At 33.4% G+C, this 26,364-nt stretch overlaps 1 pseudogene; it reads left to right on the top strand.

The window, feature by feature from the left end:
* The first annotated feature begins 3,818 nt into the window (after positions 1 to 3,818).
* LOC120220961 lies at positions 3,819 to 24,622 on the top strand (annotated as a pseudogene).
* Positions 24,623 to 26,364: the final 1,742 nt, after the last annotated feature.

The raw sequence follows: 26,364 nt of genomic DNA on the forward strand, positions 1-26,364 counted from the left end.
TTTGAAATTATTAAAGCAAAGAAACTACAGTGATACTTTTAAAATATCCTGCTTATAATCTCATCAGACATGACTATAAAATTTGTTGAAAACTGAAACCAGTCTGTTTTGAGAAACTTGATTATAATGAAGTAAAGTTTATTAAAAATGATGATAATAACTCCACAATTTACTAATGAAAATTATACTTTTTTGTCCACCTGCCTTTTACCAATATAAACACAATCATAAAAACAAGATCTTAGTCTAGATACATTTAACAATAGGGCAACTAGACAAATGTCAACAATTTCAAAACAGTTATCATTCTTATTATTTTTTTAGAGAGAGAGAGAATGTCCACATATGAGCTTGGGAGGGGCAGAGGGAAGAGAGATTCTTAAGCAGGTTGCATCCCCAGTGCAGAACCAGACACAGGGCTTTATCTCAGGATCTAAGATCTGAGATCTGAGGATCTAAATTCATGATCTGAGCTGAGATGAAAAGTCAGACACTTAACTAACTGAGCCACCCAGAAGCCCCTGAAAACAGTTATTTTTTATAAAAGGTGTGCAGAACTTCTACACAAAGTAACTAACATCAGATTTAATACTTTAATCAAAATTTTAAAATAAAATGGACAATCCCATATTACATGAAGAAAGTATAGCACTATTCGATCCCAACTCTGTTTAGGCACATTCTAGTATACTTGAGTGAAACCCTAGCCTGTAACATGAGGAATTTTTATAGCTGTGGATCTATTCCTTTTGCTGGCAAAAGGATCTATTCTTTACCTTCCTAGTAAGCCTTGTTTCTGATGTTGCTTTTTTTCCTTCTTTCATTGTTGCCAAATGCAAAACAGGAAGATATTTACTCAGAATTACTATATAAAATTCACAACTTCCTTCTTGTGCCATCTCTAGACCCTCTTTAGGTTTGTTTTATGAATATGATGATATATAGGTAAACACATATATGTCTGTTTAGTACCTTCTCATTGGTATGTAACAATTCTATTTAACCTGATGCTAATAAACAATTTATATCTAGAAGTGACTTTTACTATCTTCCTCTAACTAGTCTGCCTTAAGCTCTTCCATTTGCTCTAATGTCAAAAAGTATTAATGACAGATCTATTACTGAAATGGATACAACCAAAAATTAAGTAGAATGGCACAGTCACTATAGATCATACTTTCTAAAATACTTTATAAAATTTCAGGTGATGTTAATTTTACTTAATGATTTGTAATTCATCTAGATGCAAAAAAGAGAAAAATTAAGGTGCAAATAATTTATTATATTCAACATATTCCAGGCATAAAATTTAATATGAAAAATAGACAAAAGTAAAATAATGTGGACAACTGAGACAGGGTTGGTACATCAAATACATACAATAAAGTCTTATATGCTTGAAAAATTATCCATATGTCAGACTAAATTTCTGGAACTGGGTCACACAGACTCTGGATACAGCTAATTTAGTGCAGATCACTATGGCAGTCTCTATCATAATGCTGCAAAATTGATCAGGAAGTATGAGGGTTTATGAAGCAATAAGAAGTTAATATGTATCAAAAGTTTTATACTGGGTAAAAATACAAGAAATATTAATTCCCTAAATAATTTTACATATTTGAATTTTATCCCATGAGAACTTAATGAAAAACAAATTTGAGAATAAATTTGTAATTCATTTTAATGTATATACATCTAAAGTATATTTTTCTAGAGAGAGGCCATATCATAGTTTTATATACTTGATTTTTAGTACAAATAAAATGACCAGGAAGGAATATTGACAAATTATTTGGCAGTAGTTCTGATAGTTCTCATCAGCAAATGAAATTCCAAATCTTTGCATTTATTTTCAATTTGATGCTAAAGCTGCTATTTTATTCACTCACAAAAAATTCAAAATACCCAAAAAATCCTTAGAAAGAACGACAGAGTTATAAATATCATATTCTTCAAGTCCATTGTTTCTTTAGTGATTTTCTGTCTAGTTGATCTATCCATTGCTGTAAGTGGAATATTAAAGTCACCTGCTATTAGCACATTCTTATCCATAAGATTGTTTCTGTTTGTGATTGTTTTATGTATCTGGGTGTTTCCAAATTTGGTCCACAGACATTTATAATTGTTAACTCTTCCTGATGCGTAGACCCTATAATTATTATATAATGCCCTTCTTCATCCTTGTTACTGCTTTTAATTTAAAGTTCAGATTTTCTGATATAAGTATGGCTACTCCAGCTTTCTGTTGACTTCCAGTAGCATGACAGATATTTCTCCATCCCCTTACTTTCAATCTGAAGGTGTCCTCAGGTCTAAAATGAGTCTCTTGTAGACAGCAAATAGATTTTGGTTTTTTTGTTTTTTTTTATCCATTCTGCTACCCTATGCCTTTTGATTGGGGCATTTAGTCCATTTACATTCAGTGTTATTATTGAAAAATACAGGTTTAGAGTCATTGTGTTCTTTGTAGGATTCATGCTTGTGGTGGTGTCTCTGGTACCTTGTGTTCCTTGCAACATTTCCCTCATAGAGTCCCCCTCGGGATTTCTTGTAGGGCTGGTTTAGTGGTGACAAGTTCTTTTAATTTTTGTTTATTTGGGAAGACTTTTATCTCTCCTTCTATTCAGAATGACAGGCTTGTTGGATAGAGGATTCTTAGCTGCATATTTTTTCTGTTAGTCACATTGAAGACTTCCTGCCATTCCTTTCTGGCCTGCCAAGTTTTGGTAGATAGGTCTATAATTATTCTAATGGGTCTCCCTTTGTATGTTAGGGCCCTTTTATCTTTAGATGCTTTCAGAATTCTCTTTTTGTTCTTATATTTTGCCAGTTTCACTATGATATGTCATGCAGAAAATTGAGTCAAGTTACGTCTGAGGGGAGTTCTCTGTGCCTCTTGGATTTCAATGTCTACTTCCTTCCCCAGATTGGAGAATTCTCAGCTATAATTTGTTCAAGTACCCCTTCAGTGTCTTAGTCTCTCTCTTCCTCTTCTGGAATTCCTATGATACAGATATTGTTCCCTTTGATTGTATAACTTAGTTCTCGAATTTTCCTTTCATGCTCCTGGATCAATATATCTCTTTTTCTCAGCTTCCTCTTTTTCTATAATTGTGTCTTCTCATTAACCTATTCTCTCTGCCTCTTCAACCCATGCATTGGACACCTCCATTTTATTATACACCTAATTTACAGCATTTTTTAATTCATCACAACTATTTTTAAGCTCCATAGTCTTTATAGTAATAGCTTCTCTGATGTCTTCCATGCTTTTTTCAAGTCCAGCGATTAATTTTGTAGCAACGTGGATGGAACTTGAGGGTGTTATGCTGAGCGAAATAAGTCAGGCAGAGAAAGACATATACCATATATTTTCACTTATAAGTGGAACAGGAGAAACTTAACAGAGGACCATGGGGGAAGAGAAGGGGAAAAAATAGTTGGGGAGAGGGAGGGAGGTAAGCCATGAGAGACTCTTGAATGCTAAGAACAAACTGAGGGCTGATGGGGGTGGGAGAGAGGGGAAAGGGGGTGATGGTCATGGAGAAGGGTACTTGTTGGGATGACCACTGGGTATTATATGGAAACCAACTTGACAATAAACTATTTAAGAAAAAAGAAATAGTGATATAGATAGGTAAATAGACATAGATATTTAGCTATAAAATCAGATTTTAAAAAAATCCTGCCATTTGCAATAATGTGGAATGACTTGGAGGTATGCTAAGTGAAATAGGCAGAAAGAAAAAAAGGAATGATCTCACTTACACATGAAGTCATAAAAAGTTGAAGACATAGAAACAGTGAGTAGAAACATGGTTACTGGGAGTGAGCAGGTAGGAGAAATGGGAAAATGTTAACTAAAAACTGCAAAGTTGCAGTTATGTAGGATGAATAAAAGTAGAGATTTAATATACAGATACGATTGTAGTAAATAACACTGTATTAAATACTGGAAATTTACCAAGAGAGATTTCAGGTGCTCTCATCACACAAAAAGTAATGGTAAGTATGTGAGATTATATGTTAATTGGCAAGACCGAAGTAACCATTTCAACATGGATATGTATATCAAATCAAGGTTGTATATGTATATCAAAACAAATAAAGGTTGTATACCTTAAATATGTGCAGTTTTTCTTAAAAATAAAATTTTAAAAATAGGATTATTGCATCTTTATCAATTTTTATAGATGAACTGATTCACTTCAGACTTGAAAGGTAAGATAATTCTCTTTAGTATTTGAGTTATTTCATCAGGGTTTTGTTGTTCCTTTTTAAATTTTTCTCTTCCACAGATTCTAGTAGAATTTTATAGGACAGATGAATGTTGTACTATGATGTTGTAATAAACACTTTCCTCTACACCTCTTCAGGGTTCAGGCGGGGACATTTTCTATTTGCCTATACTACTAACAATCATCTTCCTCAGGTAAAATGCAATCTAACATCAATATATGGGATATGTTAAATATTAAAAGACTTTAAAATAAGTATATTTGCTGAAACACATTTAATGTGCAATCTCTGCTCTACACGAGAGAATGATTGCATATATACGTTACTTCACAATAAAAGCATGTGTTATTCTGCCCAGAAGTAAACTGAAGCAAGATGTATCAATAAGTTGTAATCTTCACATCTCATTTATCTTATAATGTTTTCACAACCCAGTTAAAATGAAAACAAAAATAGAGCACATAAAGTGAATACTGGTTCCCTTTTTATTTGTTACAAAAAAATGAAAAAAGACCTGCCATGATTTGTAGTAATAACAAGATTGACACTAATATTTGGTGATATTCCCATCTCTGAAGATTCGTCTGCCTAATAAAAAAAAATTGAAAACAGATGAAGGTTTTCAGAAATAGAAGGATGGGAGAATGATTGATAAGTTAAATTGTTTATATGTGGACTTCCTGTTTAAAAATAATCACTCTAAGAAGTTATTTAATTAACTAGAAAGCAATGACAAATGAAATGGTATGATGCAAATTTGATATGCCCTTCACTCAAAATTAATGATTGTTCAGTAAGTTGTAACTGTTAATATTTTACTAATAATTTTATGAATATTAATGTGCAATCCATACACAGTATTCCATTATAATCCTAAGCAAAAAAAAAATAGATATCCATGTTTCCATAGTGATGTAAACAAATGATTAAATACATAAATAGAGGAGAAGAGAGAGGCCTATTTTACTTAAAGAAGAATCCAAGTGGTTCATATAAATACATTTCCCTTCAGGACGTGAAGCTTAGTTATCCCCCCTCTCCCTTGAGTGTAGGCAACACTTAATGACTTGCTTTCAAAGAATAGGATATGGTAAAGGTGTAACTTTGCTGTGGCAAAAACTGGCAAGATGAACCAGATTAACATCATTAGTAATAAATCATATTGATAGCATGTACCCCTGACCTGATGTGATAAAAGGGTATTTTATCTTTGTTCCTTCAAAAACCATAACCTCAATATAATTAAGAGAATTATATGAGAAAAACTGAGAAAAGTATTCCTCAAAGCTTCTAAGATAGTGAAAAAAAAAAAAGATGGGAAAATTTTTACACACTAGAGAGACTAAAGAGACATGACAACTAAATGAAATGTGATATCTTGGATGGATTCCTGGAATATAAAGTGGAAAACAATGGAAAATCTAGTGAAATCTGAATTGAACATGGAGTTTAATTAATAATAATGTACCATATTTGGTTTCTTAGTTATGACAAATATACCATGTTAATGTAACATACTAACTATAGAGAAAGGAACTCTTTAAAGAACATGCATTTGCTACTACTGGGTGGAGCATTCTTACAATTATTAATTAGGTTGAGTTAATTGATAGTATTCAGAGCTCTGAATCGTGACAGGCTTTCTATTGGCTGTATCAATTATTGAAAGATGAAGGTTGATGTCTTAAACTCTGTCAATTTGTTTAGTTCCGTATTTGATTCCATCACGTTTTACTTCATGAAATTTGAAGTTCTATTCTTAGTACATGAAACATTTAAGCATGTTGTGTTTCCCTGTTAAATACAGTCTATTATCATTATGCAATATTCTTCCTCGTCTCTTATAATAGTCCTTGATCTGAAGCTTGCTTTACTCTGATACTAATATAGCTTTTCCAGCTCCCTTTTGATTAATTTTTCATGGATTTTCCCCCTTACTTTTAGCTTATCTACCTTTATATTTACAGTTAAATTTTTGTAGAAAGTATACGGAAGCATCTTGCTTTTATTACCAACCTTCCAATCATTGTCTTTTTATTAGGGTTCTAACATTATTTACAATTAATATAGTTATTGATATGTTTGAAAATAAATATATCATCTTCCTATTTGCTTTTCATTTTTTTCTGTTTTTTTAAATCTTTTTTATGCCTGATTTTGCATTAAATGTATGTTTTTTATAATTTTTTTTTTAGTATAGTTGACATATAATGTTACATTAGTTTCACGTATACAACATAATGATTCCACAACTCTACTATTGGTTGGTCTCAGTTTTATAACATATATCTAGAATTTATCACAGGGGATCCTTATATACCATACATTTTTGTCTACATTATATGAACATTTGAGCAGTGTGGTTCCAATTTATTTTCTCATCTTTTGAATTCTTTGTTATTATATATTTAAGTTCACATCATATAAAATTCATAATTAATTGCTAGTATTCTTGCTTTAGGCAATCAATTATCTTTATAAGTAGTTAAAAATAAAGATAAAAGCCTTTTATTTACTTTTCTTTTTATCATTTCCAGAACTATTCATTTCTTTGTGTAGATCCAAGTTGACCTGTGGTAAAAGTCTCTATATAAACATTCTTACCATTCCTTGTAGTGCATGTTGTAAGGCATTTCATTCTTTCAATTTTTGTATGAAAGCCTTTATATTACTTGTGAAAGATATTTACATTCAATATAAGATTACAATTTTGCATAACTTCCCTCAGTATTTGAAAATCACTCCATTTCCTTCAGGTCTTTAAGTCTACTGATGAAAAATCTGTCATTGTTATTTTTATTTTTTTTTGTATTTGATGTGTCTTTAACTTGCAATATTTTCTTTCTGTCTTGATTTTGAGATGAGTATTATTTGTCTTGGTGTGTTTGTGTTTATGGGTGTGTACAAGTGTGAGTGTCTGTGTGTTTGTGTTGATCTTAGTTTGATATTGATCTTACTTTGACTTTTTTTCACTTTTTGGATCCACTGCTTGATTCTTTTATTAGATTTTAAAATTTCTTGGCAATAGTCAATGTAAACATTTTTCTCTTCTCTTTCTGGATTTCCAATTTCACATATGTTAAATTGTATGATCACTTCATCATCTCTGTGCCTCCCCCAGATGGTTGAGGCTTTGAGAAAAGTCTCTGAGAATGACTGTAGGGTTTGTGCCTTTTTTGAAGAGTACCTCCTGTCTTCTCAACACCTGTACCAGGAAGAGAGGATCTCTGGTCTTTCACAACTTCCACAAGCTTTTGTAAAAGCATCTAGTAGAAAGTCATGGTAGACTATTATAAATAGCCAAACCCTCTACTATCTGTGCCTCTAAGGGCTGTATATATATATCCCTCTAGCTCAAACTCTGCCTTTAGCAATTAGCTGGAATTTTAGCTGATTTCTTCTCATCTGCCTGTATTGTGGTCCCAATTCCTTCCCATGTTCTGCAACAAATAAGACAGTCTAATTAACCAATTAGGGAGGGCGCTATCCTTTCTTAGATTTCTCTACCTGTTACCTTCCAAACTTCAGCTTTCTGAAGGGTTTAAGAAAATTATGTTTCATTAGTTAATTATCTGTCTTTTTTCCCCTTATCTTTGGAGAGAATGAACTCTATTTTCATTTTTCTACATTCCAGGAGGAAATGGAATATGATACATTTTTAGAAGTTAATTATATATATATTATTTATATACATATACACATATATGCACAACATACATTAAAATGCTTTGAGAAAGTTTGCATTTCTCAGTAGGTAGGAATAAAAGTAAATATTTTTCAAAAGTTATTTCTTTTTTTAAGTTTACTTACTTTGAGAGAGCGAAGGAGGGAGGGAGGGAGGGAGGGAGGGAGGGAGAGAGAGAATCCCAAGTAGGCTCCACATTGTTAACACAGACACTGATGTGGGTCTCCAACTCATGAACCATGAGATTGTGATTTGAGCCAAAATAAAGAGTTGGTCGCCTAAATGACTGAGCCATTCATGAATCCAAACATTATTTAAAGGCAACTTCTTCCTTTTTTTTTTTTTTTTAATGTTTAATTATTTTTGAGAGAGCCAGAGCATGAAGGGGGGGGGGGGGTGTGTGTGACAGAAGATACAAAGCAGGCTCTGTGCTGACAGCAGACAGCCCCATGTAGGGCATGAATTCATGAACCATGAGATCATGACCTGATCCACAGTCAGACACTTAACTGATTAAGCCACCCAAGAGCCCCTTGCAAGAATTAATTCAATATTTTTACCTATCATCACTAAAATCTACATTTACATATTGTACCTTTATTTTAAGGATTTTACATTTCCAAACTTATCCCTCATTATTTGTATACACAATGCTATGGTAAATGACATATTCTCTGCTGCTTTTCATAGAAATTCCTAATTTTAAAATCCTTTCATTTCAAACCTCAAATATTTTATTTTTTTAAAAAAATGAGTCCTATGTTTGTGTAGCTTATTTTCTGTGGCATTTGTTATATCACAGAGTAAATTGTCATAAAGCATAAATTTCATTCACTAATAAAATTTTTAGAATATATTTATAAAAATATTCCCAAATAAATAACATTAAGTTACAATATCTAATAGAGACTGTTCTTAAGTAAGCGGTCCAATATTTATAATGTGTTCCATATTTGGCTGGTTTGCTAATATTTTTAAAGATAAAATCCCAGTTTCATTAGTGAAACACAGGTCCTTATTTTCTCAGAATTTCTTCCTGTCAGCTCCTCAGAAGATCTGACAGGATTCAGAGGTCAGTTATTCTTCAACACCGTTTTTTCAACCTACATTTCTATTAGTATCCTTTGGCCTCAAATACTCTTTTCAATTCAGGTCTGTCTCCAATTTGACTTTCCACAATTCACTGTGAAATTGTGAATCACATATTCTTCACTATACCTCTGTCAACAGCTGAAGTTGGAGGCCCTCACATGCTGATCAACTATGTTCTAAAATTTCATAATCTCAAGAGAATATGCATCTCTTCATACTACAGAATTTACATGTAAATTATTACATTTTAACAAAAAATAAAATTGCAACATTTACACAACAATTGGCTTTTATCCCAATGATATATTGGTAAGAAATAGTTGCTTAACAAAAGGAGAAAATTCTTCTAGAACTTCTAGCATCCATTTGATTTAGGAAAAAACAAGTTAGAAAGTGTGGATAGTTAGCTGGATTCAGGAGAGACTTAGCATAGTCTTTCTATCCTGGGACCTTGTTTTAGATGACCTAAATATTCACTATCACCATTCTCTCTTAACTCATAGTTTAGAAATTCATGGTTTCTAAATGGTAAATTATTGATAAATTCCCTGAATTTATTGACTTCTAAATTAAGTTTTAACATTATATGCCACTACTCAGAAAAAGAATGTCCAACATCAAAGTTTTATTAAGTTATGGCACAATTATATATGACATCTATTTTGACTGACAATCTTTTTTCCCAAATATATCACTGAAGCACTAAAGTCTGCATGGTATGACAATGGAAGACTGACTAGCAAAATTGTTATGGGCAGTGTTTTAATTTGTTACCTCTTTTATTCTTCACTGCACTGTATTTGATAATATTAATAGTTGCGTATCAGTTCTATAAAAATCATTTTGAAAAAGGAAAATTGCTATCCTTCATAAATATGCATTATTCAGCAGCTGGGTTTCTATTATTTTACTTGCATTCCTCAGTATTAAATGTATAAACTTCTACAGCAAAGCAGATAAATGTCTATTTCCAATTCTTATGAAAAGTTATGAATATTTTCAAAAAGAACAGTATTATTTTACACTTGTGCTTTTTTATTCTGCACCTTTCTCACAACTGTTACCTGTAAGTAATACTGACTTTCCTTCTTCCCTGTCTCTACTTTCCTTCCATTCTTTCTTTTTTATCCTTCCTTTCATACTTAGTCATTAATAAAAAAAAAAAAACAAATACAGGTCAGGTTGTTGTTATTGTGGTTACTAAATTAAAGAATAAAACTCTGTCTTCCAATTTTTACAAGTTAGGTATGAATTATCTAATATTATATACTAGTTGATTACTTTTTTGGGTATTAATATTTCCCAATCAATTCATTACTATGGCCTAGAGACAGGGGCAAGTACTAAAAAGAATTACCTGTGAACAGAAACTACTCTGAGGAAAAATAACATAGAAGTATGTCTTGGTCAATATTGAAGATGAAGTGTGCTTCAAATACCTAGATTCAAATCCTTGATCTGACATGACTAGTTATGTGACCCTGGAGAAATTGATTTGATGGCTCAGTTTTTTTTTAAATAACTGTAATACAGGAATTATTCTTTTTATTGCATTTATTTGTTTTGGTAATTCAAATTTTTATCAAATTCCAGTTAGTTAATATATAGTGTAATATTCGTTACAGGAGCAGAATTTAGTGATTCATAACTGACATACAACACCCAAAGCTCATCACAAGTGCCTGCCTTAATACCCATCACCTCTTTAAACCAACCTCCATCCACCTCTCAGTTAGCAAAGAATAATTCTTAATCCTTAGAATTATTCTGCAGTTTGAATGTGCCAATAAATGGAATACACTTATAAAGTATATTAGACATTATATGAAGTATTATATAATTATATAAAGTATAATGGAATACACTTATAAAGTATATTTTATCTTATTTGTAATTTGTATTTATATTTATATAAAACAATATGTAAAAATATACACTGTAACCTAGGATTTTTACTAAATCATAGGTATAAATGCTAATGTAAGAAAGTTTGTTCAAAGATGACTTTGTTTTATACAAACTTAATGGGGCAGGTGTTAGAATTCCTATAAGAAAAGTCATTATAAAGATAAGTAGTTTTAAATCCAATGTCATTATTTTCATCATTCATCAGTGCAGTTTGCACTTGCTTTAGTACACATTTGCTTTGTTGATTTATTTTGCTATTTTCTCCCATGTGAGGGAATAAAACTTCTACAAATGATTCCCTTCAGCCATTTTAACATTATTATGTAACAAAATTTCAAACATAAAACAAGGGTACTTCTGCACTAGAGTGCAAGGCACCAGGGAAAATTAATAGCTGCCTGTGTAAATGGGTGGCTGAACTGGCAAAAACTGTTTCCTACTTGTTAGGGGCATCTCAGTTTATGAAGTTATAATGAGTAATTATCAAAAAATAATCCTCTACAAATGCAGGTATAAAGAAGAATATATGAACATTTCTAATATACTGGAAAACTTCTAGTGACACATGATATGTGTGAGGTGATGTGGTTGGGAGAGGGGCATTGTTCTTCTCTAGTACCATCAGCGTCACTGGAGCTGTTTAAGCTGGTGTTAGTATACAAATATCCGATAATACAGGTTTTAAAGGGAAAAAAACCAAGGCTTTAGTATTAAATGTAGGGTTAAAGAAGGTCATACATACCGTTAAAATATTTAACTTATGATAAAGATAAAATTACTAGAGCTGATTTCCTATTAAAATATGGTTTCATGTTATATAAGAAAAAAATGAACATTACAAAGAAAAAATTAAAAGTTCCAAATTATTATGTTTTCCCTCTATCTGTGCCCCAATGCCATGCTGCCTTTTTGAACAAGATTTAGCATATTTATTAATGTAACCTTTATATCTGTGGGTCAGTTGCCAGCTAACAGTCTTCCTCTTTAGTCTTCCTAGCTCTTTAGTTCCTGTAACAATTGTTTTCAGACTTCCTACATATTAGAATTAACTGAAGCCTTTTCTCTCCAACATCTGGGAGCCTGTGGAGGCTTACTGGCAACAAGATTCCTAAAATAACAAAAATGTTTGGAAGATGTGGACCGAGGCCATTTTTGCTAGCTATGAGTGAGGATTCTAGAACCGGAGAGAGCGCACAGTTCTTCTTAAAATTGAAGGTGCTCATGTTTTAGATGAAACTGAATTCTAAATAGGCAAGAGATGTGCATATGTGTACAAAGCAAAGAACAACAGAGTGACTCCTGATGGCAAACTGAACAAAACCAGAGTTATCTGGGGAAAGGTAACCTCAGGGGCATGATTTATGCCAAATTCTGAAGCAACATTCCTCCTAAGATATTGGGCATAAACTCCCTGTACTCCTCAGGGATTTAAACTTACTGAAAACTAAATAAAGTGTATATTTTTTTTCTCTTGCAAAAAAAGAGAATTATCTAAAAAGTAGAAGAGAATAGAAATTCCTGAATCCAAATCACTAAGTATAGAAATTTGTTCATCTTTGTGTTACACACGTTTTGGTTATTCGTGATCTTTGTACATCCATGATCTACAGATCCCAATATGTATATGAAAGAGAAGGAAATAAAAGATAGCCAAATATAACATGAGTAGAAAGACCAATACAAGGAAATATCACTTATTGAATAGATATTATTGTATAGGCACTGTTAGGTTTTTCTAGATATTAATTTAAATTGTTAACATAATATAAATACATTACTATTCTGATCATTTGCCAAATAATAAAAGTTTCCATGACCATATAAAACATTCAGTGACAGAGCCAGTATTCCAAATATACTATCTCTAATCACTTAAGGAATAATCAAATATATTCACAATAAAACATTGCTGAAAGTCCAGAGAGAGAACCACATATGACAGATTCATTTATGACATAGTAGAATTGCAAACCAGTGAGGAAGAGTTATAATGGTATATACAAAAAAGTTAAGGTACTCAAACAATGGCTTATATTAATTGGGGGGAGGGATTATTTGCTAACTGACACCAGATAAAATTCCAAGTGGGTTGAATTCCTTCAACTTCAGGGTATCATTCTAGCAAAAATTTTCTTAACAAAAAAGCAAAACCACAGAGACAGCATAAACAACATGATTAAAAAGCAAAAGGTGCATATTTTACATATATACACACACATATATATGATTGACAAACATTACAATCCAGAATATATATTTATTTATATGACAGAATAATATGACAGAATATGTATATATGATGACAAAAAAGAAATACGTAATGCATATAAACAAAAACTCCATCTCACTAAGTAAAGGATCATGATTTAAAATCAAAGTGAGATATGTTGCATGCATTAAAATGACATTTTAAAAAGATGACAATGATTTCAATGTATTCTAATTTTAAATATTTGTACTTAATTAAAGATACAAGAACACTCATGTACTCCCAGTAGGAGTGTACATAAAAAATGCAAATGATGGGACACCTGGGTGGTTCAGTCGGTTAAGTGGCCAACTCTCAGTTTCGGTTCAGGTCATGGTCTCATGGTTCCATGAGTTCAAGCCCCACCTTGGGCTATGCACTGATAGTGCAGAGCCTGCTTGGGATTGTCTCTCTCTCTCCCCTTCTCTCTTCCCCTCCTCTTATGCTGTCTCTGTCTCTCTCAAAATAAATAAACTTAAGAAAAATAAACTTGAAAAAAGCAACTGAGTCATACCTATTTTGGTTGCAGATATGTATTCTCCATTACCCAGTAATGCCATTTGTAGTTATACACTTTAGAGACAATCTCTTATGCTCAATAAGTAAGCATACTGTCCATAGTACCACAGCTATAGTCAAAACATTAAAAGTAATCCAAGGACCCATCAAAAGAATGGAAAAATAAACTAAAATGTGACGATTACAATCACAATCCTTTAAAATGAATGAAAGAGAGCTGCATATATCCAAGTGGAATCAAAACAATTCTTTTTTGCCAAAATCACTTGTTAAAAAATGATGAGAACATGTGCTGAAAAAATGTCATTTATTTTATGCTCTAAAGTATTAAAATCTCTATTCTATATTGGTTCTGTATGTATGTGTGTACTCACATATAGACGGTTTTTAATAGGTGATGTATTTTAGGAAAATTTTAGATATACATATAAATTGTGAAGATAGCAGAGAGTTTATATAAATCCCACACTTGGTTTCATTTATTATTTAAATCTTATATTAGTTTGGCACTTTCAGTGAGATAATATGATATGTAATAACTAAAATACATAATTAACTAAAATTCATAATTTATTCATATTGCCTTAATTTTACTTAGAGTTATTTTTCTTTTGTACAATCACATCCATATTACATTGAGTCATCATGTGTCCTTAAGTTCCTCTTGACTGTTAACGTTTCTCAGATTTCCCTGTTTTTGATGACCTTGAAAGTTTTGAGGAGTATAGGGCAGGTATTCTTCTGTATGCCTCAGTTAATATGTGTTTTATGTTTTTCTCATGACTGGAGTGATTACTGGTTTTGCAGAGGTGAAGTACCAGTTTCATCATGTCAAATCAAGGGTACTTATGAACATGATATATCACTGTTGATCTTGAATTTAATTATCCAACTGAGGTAGTTAGTTAAGTTGCTCCAGTGCAAAGTTACTCTGTATCTCAATCATTCATGCTGTACTGTTTGGAAGGAAGTTACAATGCACAGCCCATTACAAAAAAGTGGAGAGCTCTGCTCCACCTCCTTGAGGGCAAGACATCTACAAAAATTATTTGTAATTCTCTTGCACTGGGGCTCTGCCTCTTCTATTCTTCAAAAACATATTTGGATATTTACACCCCGGGTTATTATAATAATCAAACTTTCTTTCCTTGCCTGCCTCCCTCCTTCCCTTCTCCCTCTTCTGTCCGTCCTTCCTTCCTTCGTTCCTCCCTCCCATTCTCTCTTACTTGCTTTGTTTAAAATTATTCCAGCTTTGGCCATTGGGAGCTCTTTTAACAGAAGTCTTTTGAGGGTCTTTTGAGAGACCCTGTCACAGTTTCTTTTTTTTCCTTTTTTCCCCCTTTTCTCTGGATTAATTATCTGGCACCCTAGAATACTCCAGACTCCTTCTATTATTTCTGTTCTGTATCTAGAATAAAATATTTCTTCAAGGAAGTAATATTTGGAACTGTGGGAGCTAGTTATGTTTGTTGCTACTGAGATTTTCTTCTAGCTTCTTTCTGCTGACAGCACAAGGTAATATATGTGTGTATATAAACCTGCATCTATACTCATCTTTAAATATTTCTATATTTAACCACCTGTTTCTGTATTTAAATCCTCATGAATGCATACAGATATATCTAATTCTAATCTATTAACACATGGGTAATTTTAGCCTTCTCCTGTTTCTATCTAATCCATCATTCCAATTGTGAAAAGCATGGATCCTCCCAACTGTCATCCTTTTATTTAATTGGTTATTTCATTATTTACATAAAATGGCTTCAAAATTATTAACCAGTTCCCCATGAGAAATCTTTTACCAACAAGAGTAATGTGCTATGTATGTATGGTTCCTTTTTCCTTTATATTTTTATTTAAAAATTTTAAGTTTATTTATTTAATTTTAGAGAGACAGAGATAGCACGAGTTGGGGAGGGGCAGAAAGAGAGGGAGACACAGAATCGGAACCAGGCTCCAGGCTCTGAGATGTCAGCACAGAGCCTGAAATGGGGCTTGAACTCATGGACCACAAGATCATACCCTGAGTTGGGGCGCCTGGGTGGCTTAGTCGGTTAAGCGCCCGACTTTTGCTTGGGTCATGATCTCACGGATCGTGGGTTCGAGCCCGCGTCGGGCTCTGTGCTGACTGCCAGCTCAGAGCCTGGAGCCTGTTTGAGTCTGTGACTCAACAGACTATTAAAGAATTTTATTGTTTAATAAATTAAGGTTTGCATACACTAGTCTTTATATCATAAAGTTGTACTGGTTTTGACAAATGTATAGTGTTATGTATCTACCATTATAGTATCATGCTAAAAAGTTTCACTGGCCTAAAAAAAACAAAAAAAACCAAAAAACCCCAAAAAACCTGTGCTTATTTAACTACCTCCTCAAATCTATGGCAAACATTGAGCTCTTTGCTATCTTTATACTTGTGCTGCTTCCAGAATGTCATATTAATATAATCACACAGTGTGTTGCCTTTTATATTAGTTTCTTTAATTTAGCAATATGAATTTGTGATTTATTATTTATTCATATTTTTCATGGCTCATTCCTATTTATCACTAAAGAGTACAGGCATACCTTGCAGATACTCAAGGTTCAGTCCACATGACCACAATAAAGCAAATATCATAAGAAACTGAGTCAAATGAATTTTTTGATTTCCCAATGCATATAAGAGTTATGTTTATACTATCCTGTAGTCTAGTAAGTGTGCAAAAATATTATACCTAAAAGCCAACGCACATATCTTAAATCAAAAACATTATATTGCTTTAAAATGCTACCTATCATCTGAGCTTTCAGTGATTTGCAATAATTGATCACAGATCACCCTAACAAATATAATGAAAACATTTGAAATATTTGAGAATTACCAAAATATGACATAGAGACATGAAGTGATTTCCATGAGGACACAGAAGAACATTTCTCTTTTTTTTTTTTTTTTTTTTTTTTACTTTTTAAAATGTTTTATTTATTTCTGAGAGACAGAGACAGTGAGAACAGGGGAGGGGCAGAGAGAGACACACACACACAGAATCTGAAACAGGCTCCAGGGTCTGAACTAGCTGTTAGCACAGAGCCTGATGTGGGGCTCGAACCCATGAAACATGAGATCATGACCTGAGCCGAAGTTGGATGCTTAACCGACTGAGTCACCCAGGAACCGTCATTAGAACATTTCCAAATGCTGTTGGAAAATGGTACCAGCAGACTTGCTTGACATAGGGTTCCCTTCAACTTGAAAAAAAAAATCTGTGATGCAGAATAAAGGAAACAAACAATAAAATGAGGTATACTTGTATTTCATTTTACAGATGCACCATAGATATTTTCTTTCATTTACAGATTAAAGTATATGTTGATACACTCCAGCTTTTGGAAATCATGAATGGAACTGCTATAAACATTCATGTACAGGTATTTGTATGGACATAAGTTTTCTTTTTTCTCAATTAAAAAATAATGTTTATTTATTTTTGAAAGAGAAAGAGAGAGAGAGACAGGCAGACAGACAGAAGCAGAGAGAGGCAGAGAGAGAGAGGAAGACACAGAATCTGAAGCAGGCTCTAGATTCCTAGCTGTCAGCACAGAGTCTGACACAGGGCTCAAACCCACGAACTGTGAGATCATGACCTCAACTGACGTCACACACTTAACCAACTGAGTAACCCAGGTGCCCCTGGACATGTTTTCAAATCAGTTAAGTATATATCTAGGAGCTTTACTTTTGGCTCATATGTTAAGACTATGGTTAGCTTTGTAAAAAACTGTCCAAGATCTTCCAAAGTGGCTGCATCATTCACATTCCCACCAGACATCAAGATGGGGTTCTTGCTGTTCCATATTCTTGACATCAGCTGATATTTTAAGAGTTTTGAATTTTAGTCATCCTAATAGGTAACTGCTGTTTTACATAGCATTTACCTAAAAATGATGATTATTTTTTCATATGTTTATTTTCCACTTGCATATTATATTTAGTGAGATGTTTGCTCAGATCTTTTGAGTTTTAAGACTTGTTTAGATATTTTGGATAGAAACCTGGACCTGGTATAATGAGGGTACATTAACTTGTAATTTGTAAACTGAAGTTTCCATATGTGAAAAATGTATGGATAATGTGTCCTTATTGTTAGGGTTACCTTAAAACTAAATCAACTACAATAAGCAGAAATATACCTATCACAGTGCCTGGAACAGAGGGTATATTGCGTATTACCTAGTGTTTACTGAGTGTTTATTATGTGTACTGCTCTATACACTTGTTATATATTAATTTGATTAGTTTTATAATAATGCAATAAAATAAATGTTATCATTAGAATTAGTATTTATTTATTTAAAAATTTTTAATGTTTTTATTTATTTGTGTGAGAGAGAGACAGTGTGAGCAGGGGACGGTCAGAGAGAGAGGGATATACAGAATCTGAAGCAGGCTCCAGGCTTTGAGCTAGCTGTCAGCACAGAGTCCGATGCAGGGCTCGAACCCATGAACCTGAGGTGAAGTCGGATGCTTAACCGACTGAGCCACCCAGGTGCCCCAGAATTAGTATTTATTATCCTTATTCTTATTCTCACTGCACAGATGCACTTATTGAGGACAAGAGACACAAAGTAACCAGCTAAAGTTTAAACAGCTAGGAAGGGGTAGATGCCTTCTGGCTTTGATACTTTTAACTATCATGCTTTACATTTCTTCCCATGAATTATAAAAATTTCAGGTTTTTGTTATTTGGGTATATTTTTTAATATTTTAAATAACATTATTAGCCTTTTCCCTTTGTCTCTATCCCTATCTTTATTGTGGTTTATCAGAAAATTATAGCCCATTGAATCTGGCTTGAAGACCCTTAAGATGTTTTTTCCTCTTAAAACAATGATCAAGATCAGACAAAGTGAGACCTCTCCCCCCCCCACACCCTTGTGCCAAAGTATAGTTTTGTAAAAAGTTTCATAATTAAAGCTCTTGTTCATTTCAGCCTTTGCTATAGATCTTTCTTGTTTAGAAACAATAAATCTTTATATTATCATATGAATCCATATTCTATTAAAAAGAACTAGAAATGCTTCCAAGGAGATGTAAACAAAGAAATACCTTCATGGTCTCATTCTATGATTTATATCTTCTTTCTTAGTGTTCTGGTATTAGAAGACAGAAAGAGTCATGTGTCCTCTATGATCTGAAGCCAGTCACTCCCAGAAGTCATATTTAAGATACCTTCTATCACAATGACCTATCACCCACCCATGCAGTAAAGAGAAATGATTTTCTCTTAATTTGTCACTTAATGTTTCCTACCAATTATATATTATTTTTAAAAAGAAATATGGAATCTTCTAATATAACACCTCCTGAAAAATATACAGGGAAAAGCAAACAGTCAAAACTTCTCTCCTAGGGCGCCTGGGTGGCTTAGTCGGTTAAGCGTCTGACTTTCTCTCAGGTCATGATCTCGCGGTTCGTGGGTTCGAGCCCCACGTCGGGGTCTGTGCTGACTGTCAGCTCAGAGCCTGGAGCCTGTTTCAGTCTGTGACTCCCTCTCTCTCTGACCCTCCCCTGCTCACGCTGTCTCTCTCTCTCTCTCCTAGAAATAAATTTTTAAAAATATTAAAAAAAAAAACAAAAAACTTCTCTCCTAGACTCCAGAACTCTTAACAATTACCAGGATTGTTTTCTATACTAATAAAAATATTACTCTTTGGGGATTGACCTTGAGGCCTCTTTTTGTTCTTGGTATTAAAATGTAGTAAAGAGGCAGGGACTAGTAATTATATAAAAAGTAATTTAACCAGAAAATTGCACATTACTAGGTATAGCCACTGTCATCTCCATCCCCATTTAAGATATGAAGGGGACAAAGCACTGCCTTATACCCCAAACACATGAGCTTCTGGGCATAATATATAGGTTTCATAAGCCTGGATATTAATACTACAAACCATAAATTCCTAGTAAACAAAATTTCATCCTCAACTGTACAACTATGGGATTAGCAGAGTAATGGCTGCTATTAGAGACTGATAAAGTAAAAATCTCAGGCAATAAATATAAGTTTATATCCCAATTCCCCTCTTCTAGCAAATCCTTCTGAAAAAGAAATTATAAACTATGCTTCCTGAATGGGGACATGGAGAATTCAGAATGTGCTATGAACATCTAGGTAACAGTTCAGATATTTGTTTTTAATAAACACATTTTTTTCACTCTAGCTTGAGATATAATTTACATACAACACTGTATAAGTTGGAGATGTACATGATGATTTGATGCACATATATACTGTGAAATGATTACCACAAAAAGTTAACACATCTTTTACCTAATATAATTACTTTATTTGTTGCAGTAAAAGCATTTAAGATATATTCTTAGCAACTTCAGAGTATATAACAGCATTAATAACTATAGTCATGAGTCTGTGTATTTAGATACCCCAGAGCCTCTTTGCCTTATAAGTGGAAGTTGATCAACTTTTCCCCATTTTATTCACCTTCTACCTTCTGGCAACCACCATTCTACTCTCTATTTTATTTTTTTATTTTACTTTACTTCACCTATTTTATTTTTTTTAAGAGAGAGCATGAGTTGGGGAGGGGAAAGGGAGAGGGGAGATAAAACCTTAAGCAGGCTCCATGCTCAGTGTGGAGCCTGATATGGGGCTCCGAATGGGGAAATGGGGCTCTGATATGGGGGTCCATCTCATGATCATTGAGATCATGGCCTGAGCCAAAATCAAGAGTTGGATGCTTAACCAACTGAGCCACCCAGGTGTCCCTACTGTCCATTTCTATGAGCTTGGCTCTTTGGGATTCCACATATAAATGAGATCATATAGTATTTGTCTTTGTGTGACATTTCACTTTGCATAATATCCTAAGGTTCATACATGTTGTCCTAAACGACAGGATTTCCTTCTTTTTTTTTTTTTTTTATGGCTAAAAGCTATCTCAGTGTGTGTGTGACAGAGAGAGAGACAGAGAGAGAGAGAGAGAGAGAGAGAGAGAGACAGAGACAGAGACAGAGACAGAGAGAGATTTTCTTTATCCATTCATCCACTGTTGGATATAATCATTCTTGCTAATGAGTAATTTGGAGTGGCATAATTCATTTCTTAGACAAATAAAGAAGGCTTAACTCTTCCAGAACTTAAAAGTTCATAATAAAATATAGAGTCATGACAAAAGTGCTAATGTAGAATTCAAATTAAATTTCAAATTGGAATTCATTTAAAAAATAAAAGTCAGCTTGGGGGCCTGGGTGGCTTTGGCTCAGTTCCTGATTTCACGGTTTATGAATTTGAGCTCTGCATTGGGCTCTCTGTTGTCAGTACCCAGCCTGCTTCTGATCCTCTGTACTCCTCTCTCTTTGTCCCTACCCCTGCTTGCACTCTTTAAAAATAAGTAAAAACTTAAATAATAATAATAATAATAATAATAATAATAATGTCTGCTTGTCTATCAGATGTATAAACTTCAAAAATTATGGCAGGTTATCCTTCACTGAATGCTACAGACTAGAATTTATAATTTGTGGAAGGCTACATATATAGCAATGCTCTACCTAAATCAAGGGATCAGTTTGTTCCATATCATTATTAAAATTTAATAGTTTAAGGAAATTCGTTTCAGATCTAGACTTATGCCAAACAGATACCTGGGACTGCTTAATTCCCAACCTCTCCCTACATTCTTCTGTCTAAAGTTGTCTTCTCTTACAGATTCAGGCCTGGTATAATGCACAAGGCGAGCTTCTTGCATGAAGCTGTCATTAAATTAAGATCATTAGATTTTTCACACATAGACACAAGAAAGACACAGTGGATTTAGAATCAAAGAATAAAATTTTAAGTAAATATGCCCCAAATATTGCAATTATTCAATATTAAAAGATATTCAAATTTTACGTAGTGTCTTACATTTTATCTTTCAACTCTAGGTTAAATAGCTTTTTTCCATTCTCTAAGTGTCAGCACTAAATAGCTCTCTTGCTGATTACAACTGGTTCTTCTTCCCTAGAGTTTATTTTTACATTAGCTAATACGCTTTATCCATACCTAGAGAACCTCCCAGGTATTTTTGGATGCTTTTCAACTAAAGCCTTGCCAATTTTCTTACTAACCTTCCAAGTAATCAGAATTCTTTCTTTAAATCCACTGAGTTGACTTGAGGCCTGATACATACTGATATAATTCCTTGAAAGGACTCATTTTCTGCCAATGTGCTCTGCACACTATCATCTGTTCCTGGGTTCTATTTCTTCACATTCCAAGGCCTTTCAAGATATACAATTATTTCATTTAATCCTCTGATATTTACTGCCTACTTGAGCCTCAGTTGCATCCGTGAATGGTGTTCTGGTTAATGGTTTATAGTAGATGTTGCTATCCACTCAGCAACTGCCCCACAAAATGGGTATGCCTTCTTCCTTCTCTCATAACCAGGATTGCAAGTTTGCTCAATTTTGTGTCCATTTTTTCTTTCACTCCTAAATTCGTCCTATGTATTGTATCACTTTTAAGTCCCTCTAAATGTGCACACAATGTACAGGATGACTTCTAGGCTCAGGGCTCTTTCTATTATGTTCTGATCCCTTCATGGCCAGTACTAAAGTCAGAGAGAATTATTTGACTGAAGAAGAGAATGTCCATGTAATATTTTAGAAGTGTACAGAAAGAAAGAGTTATATGGAGAAGAGAGTCAAAGGAGCATGAAGAAACAGAAGTGGGAGATTGATTCATCATTGTATTTCATAGTGTTCCTTAGAGTCAATTCTATCTTACCTTCACATATTTCTTAAAGGCCTTCCAATTTTATTATTAGGCACATATTTCTTGACTTAATATTTTTCACAGGTCCCATAAGCTTCTCATTGCTACACACCAAGTACATGGCATCAAAGGGAAGAAGGATAACCTGGACAAAATATTTTTCTATTTTTCAAAGGTGCTTACTAGAAATATTTCTGATCACAATGAAAAATAGCTTTTTTTAGAAATATAGGAAATTATTTTCATCTCTCTAAATGTCATTTCCACTTTCTTATTGAGGAAAAGTAGCATGGTTTTGCTGGTGTTTAACAAGTTTTAGGACTAAAATAATAAATATTATATGAAATATATTGCCATGACATATAATTGAAAACAGGACAATTTATATGAGGCAAAATATAATGTATGAATTTTCATATTTTATTAAAACTTATCTAAAATTATTAAGGAATTATGAAGAATACAATCAGTAGAAGATAGATATATCTGGATTTTTATTTTCAGCTAGACCTTTAACTCCATCTAAGTAACCATTGAAAAACTAAACTGTGGATTTGGCAATTAATTTTTTGCATGAAACCTGACTTTCTTTTCCATTTAACTTCACTAGCATTCTCTGACCAACCTCATTAAGGGCCTAGAGTCTTCATGGTATTTGACTTTTTCCTTATATGAAAACAAGAAAAGTCTAATGCTAAAATTTATATTTTGGTAGAAATCAATTCATATTTATGTGTTAAATATGTCCATTGGTTTTTTAAATCATTTAGCTCAAATTGTGAATTATAAACAAAGCTTTACGTTAGTATAATAAATAGACATCAATAAACCAGAGGGGATGGAATAAGCATGGATACCGGTATGAGTACGGACAGAGATATGTGTACAGTGGATAGATATAGATTAGCTAAATGTGTATTAAATATATATTAGAACACATTCTTTTTACTTTAGAAATATACATAAACACAGACAATTAACAATAAATAACCAAGGAATATCTATTCAGACTATATAGAGAGATCGATGTAAAGTTGAGAGAGATAAATAAATTACCGAACTGATAGTCATTCGCTTAGACACACTCTTTCAGGGACAGTGACAAGTATTGAGTCAATTGATAAAATATAAAGTGAATATATTGAAGGAAGTATTACATTAGAATGAGTTATTTACTTAACTGACAATCAATTTTGGAATCTACAGTTGTAACAAAATAGTGTAATTTTGAAACCACTATATTTTGCTTGATTTAATGAATATTTATTTAACCTTTATAGTTTATGTTATGTCTTCAAACATTACTTAGATATAAGCAGTGATCCACTGGAGCTAGCTCATCCCAGCTCACTGAAACCAATTATGCACGATTCTTCCCAGCTCTGTTTTCAGGAAATCTGCTAAGGTAGGAACATTTATGGACACTTGTTTAAAGTCAAGTCTACTTTTTCTTCATTTTCTTTTCTTTTCTTTCTTTTCTTTTCTTTTCCTTCATTTTCTTTTTTCGTTTTTTCAATTTCTGACAACCAGTTAGCATTTACTACTGTATCACTGGATGTAATACTCATCAATTTAATGTCTATACTATCCTAGATGACATATACTCTTTAAAAGCTTTTCACTTAAAATACTGCTCTTTTACTTATTTTATGTAAAAGTTATTTTTCTTTACAGTTTAGCTCTTAAAACAATGGTAATGGTAGCCTTCTTCAGCTACTGCTAAGGTGCTTGGTCGTTCCTAGGAATCTAGGCCCTCACTTCAACCCGCTGCAATTAGTACTGTGCCTGGCAGCACCAGGTCAGCACTTGCTGGTGCCAGGGCCTCCATCTTGGAGCTCACCTGCATCTACTTGGCCTTAATCCTCCATGTCAGATGAGGTGACAGTCATGGAGGGTAAGATAAATGTCCCCATTAAAGCACTGTGGGTAAATGTTAAACCTTTCTGGCTGGGCTTGTTTGCAAAGGTCCTGATCAATGTCAACATCAGGATCCTGATCTGCAATGTAGGGTCTGGTGGAATTGCCTCAGCAACAGGTGTTGCACCAGTAGGAGGTTCAGCTCCCTTCACCACTGCTCCCCCAGCTGGGAAGAAGGAAGTAGAAGCAAAGAAAGAAGAATCAGAGGAGTCTGATGACGACATGGACTTTGGTCTTCTAGACTAAATTTTTGTGTAATCTGTTTAATAAAAAGCCGAACAAAAAAATAATGCTAATACTAATGCAATACTAATGAGCATTTAATACCTTTCCAAGATAATTATGTAAAATGATGATGCATTTTTCAAGATTTATATTTGTACCACAGCAGAAAGTATATTCTTATGAAAGCAAATGAACAAAATTTTTTATGATAATTAAAGACAAAATTACATAATAACTCAAAAGTAAAGATTTCACTCAACTGTGAACTCTAAAATATAAAGCCAATGAATAAACACATAAAATGTAGAATCAGACCTATAGATACAGGGAACAAAATGATGGTTGCCAGACAGAAGTGAGGTGGAGGGATGGGCAAAATGGGTAAAGGGGAGTAGGAGATATAGGCTTCCAGTTATGGAATGAATAAATCATGGGAATACAAGGTACAATGATATTGAAATAGAGCCAATGATATTGTAATATCATTGCATAGTGGCAGATGGTAGCCACACTTGTGAGCATAGCATAGTGTATAGAGATGTGTTAAATCAGTATGTTGTATACCTGAAACTAATGTAACATTGTGTGTAAGCTATACTAAAAAAAAAGTTAGAGTAAACTTGAGTATAATTCCACATTTCTGGTGCTTTAGATTGCCACTGATAAATCAAGTAGAGAATGCAGGTCTATGATTCAACGGGATGTTGGGGAACATTAAATCATGTGAAAATTTTTTGCAAACACTAAAAGTGAAGCCATTCAAAATTTGAATCATCCATGTTTATAAAATATTGAAGTAAATAACTTATTTATTAGGTACAAGTAGCCAAAAAGTTTGTTAACTGTTATGAGTTCATATGCTTCATAGAAACACAAAATCTTCTGGAAAGAAAATGTGTGCATTCTGCAGTTAATTGTTTGATCACAACAATATGACCCAAATATCCACCTGCTAGTGGAATTTCTAATCATAAAATAGCCAAAATACTCTTCCTCCTTCCATCTGACACATGGTATTTATTATCTAATGTGTTTTTTTTTATTTTGATTTTTAAAATATCTGGGCTATATGTTGGCATCCATGGGGGCCGTCTAAGTCCCACCTGAGGAGATATCTTGTTAGGTGACTCTTAGATCATTCTAGAAGCAGTTACAAACAGCAAGGAGAACAGATAAAACATAACAAATTCTTCTTTATTTTGTTCTCTGAGAGTTCAAATTGTATGGGAACTATAGATGCTTTCCACAAATGAAAAATTTGTATTTCTTTTTTTTTTAATATTTTTATTTATTTCTAGGGGAGAGAGAGAGAGAGAGAGAGAGAGAGAGAGACAGTGTGAGCAGGGGAGGATCAGAGAGAGAGGGAGACACAGACTGAAACAGGCTCCGGGCTCTGAGCTGGCAGTCAGCACAGAGCCCGACGTGGGGCTCGAACCCACGAACCGCGAGATCATGACCCAAGCGAAAGTCGGATGCTTAACCGACTAAGCCACCCAGGTGCCCCGAAAAATTTGTATTTCTTATTTACTAATGACATAAAACATATATTTTCCTCCTTTGTGTGACTCCAGAGAGTTTCAAAGACCTCAAATTCCCTAACGTCCTTTATTAGTCCCTATACCAAAGAAGTTCCATAGTTTTATATGACCAATTTTTCAAGACACTATTTTTGTTCATCTTAAACAATTTTTATTTCTATTGAGAAAATCTGTTCATCTCTCAGTAAAATTTAATAGAGTATTACTTTTAATTCCTCCTTTAAC

The sequence above is a fragment of the Hyaena hyaena genome, unplaced genomic scaffold (genome assembly GCF_003009895.1).
Source record: "Hyaena hyaena isolate Hyena2069 unplaced genomic scaffold, ASM300989v1 scaffold_739, whole genome shotgun sequence".
Classification (NCBI taxonomy): Eukaryota; Metazoa; Chordata; class Mammalia; order Carnivora; family Hyaenidae; genus Hyaena; species Hyaena hyaena.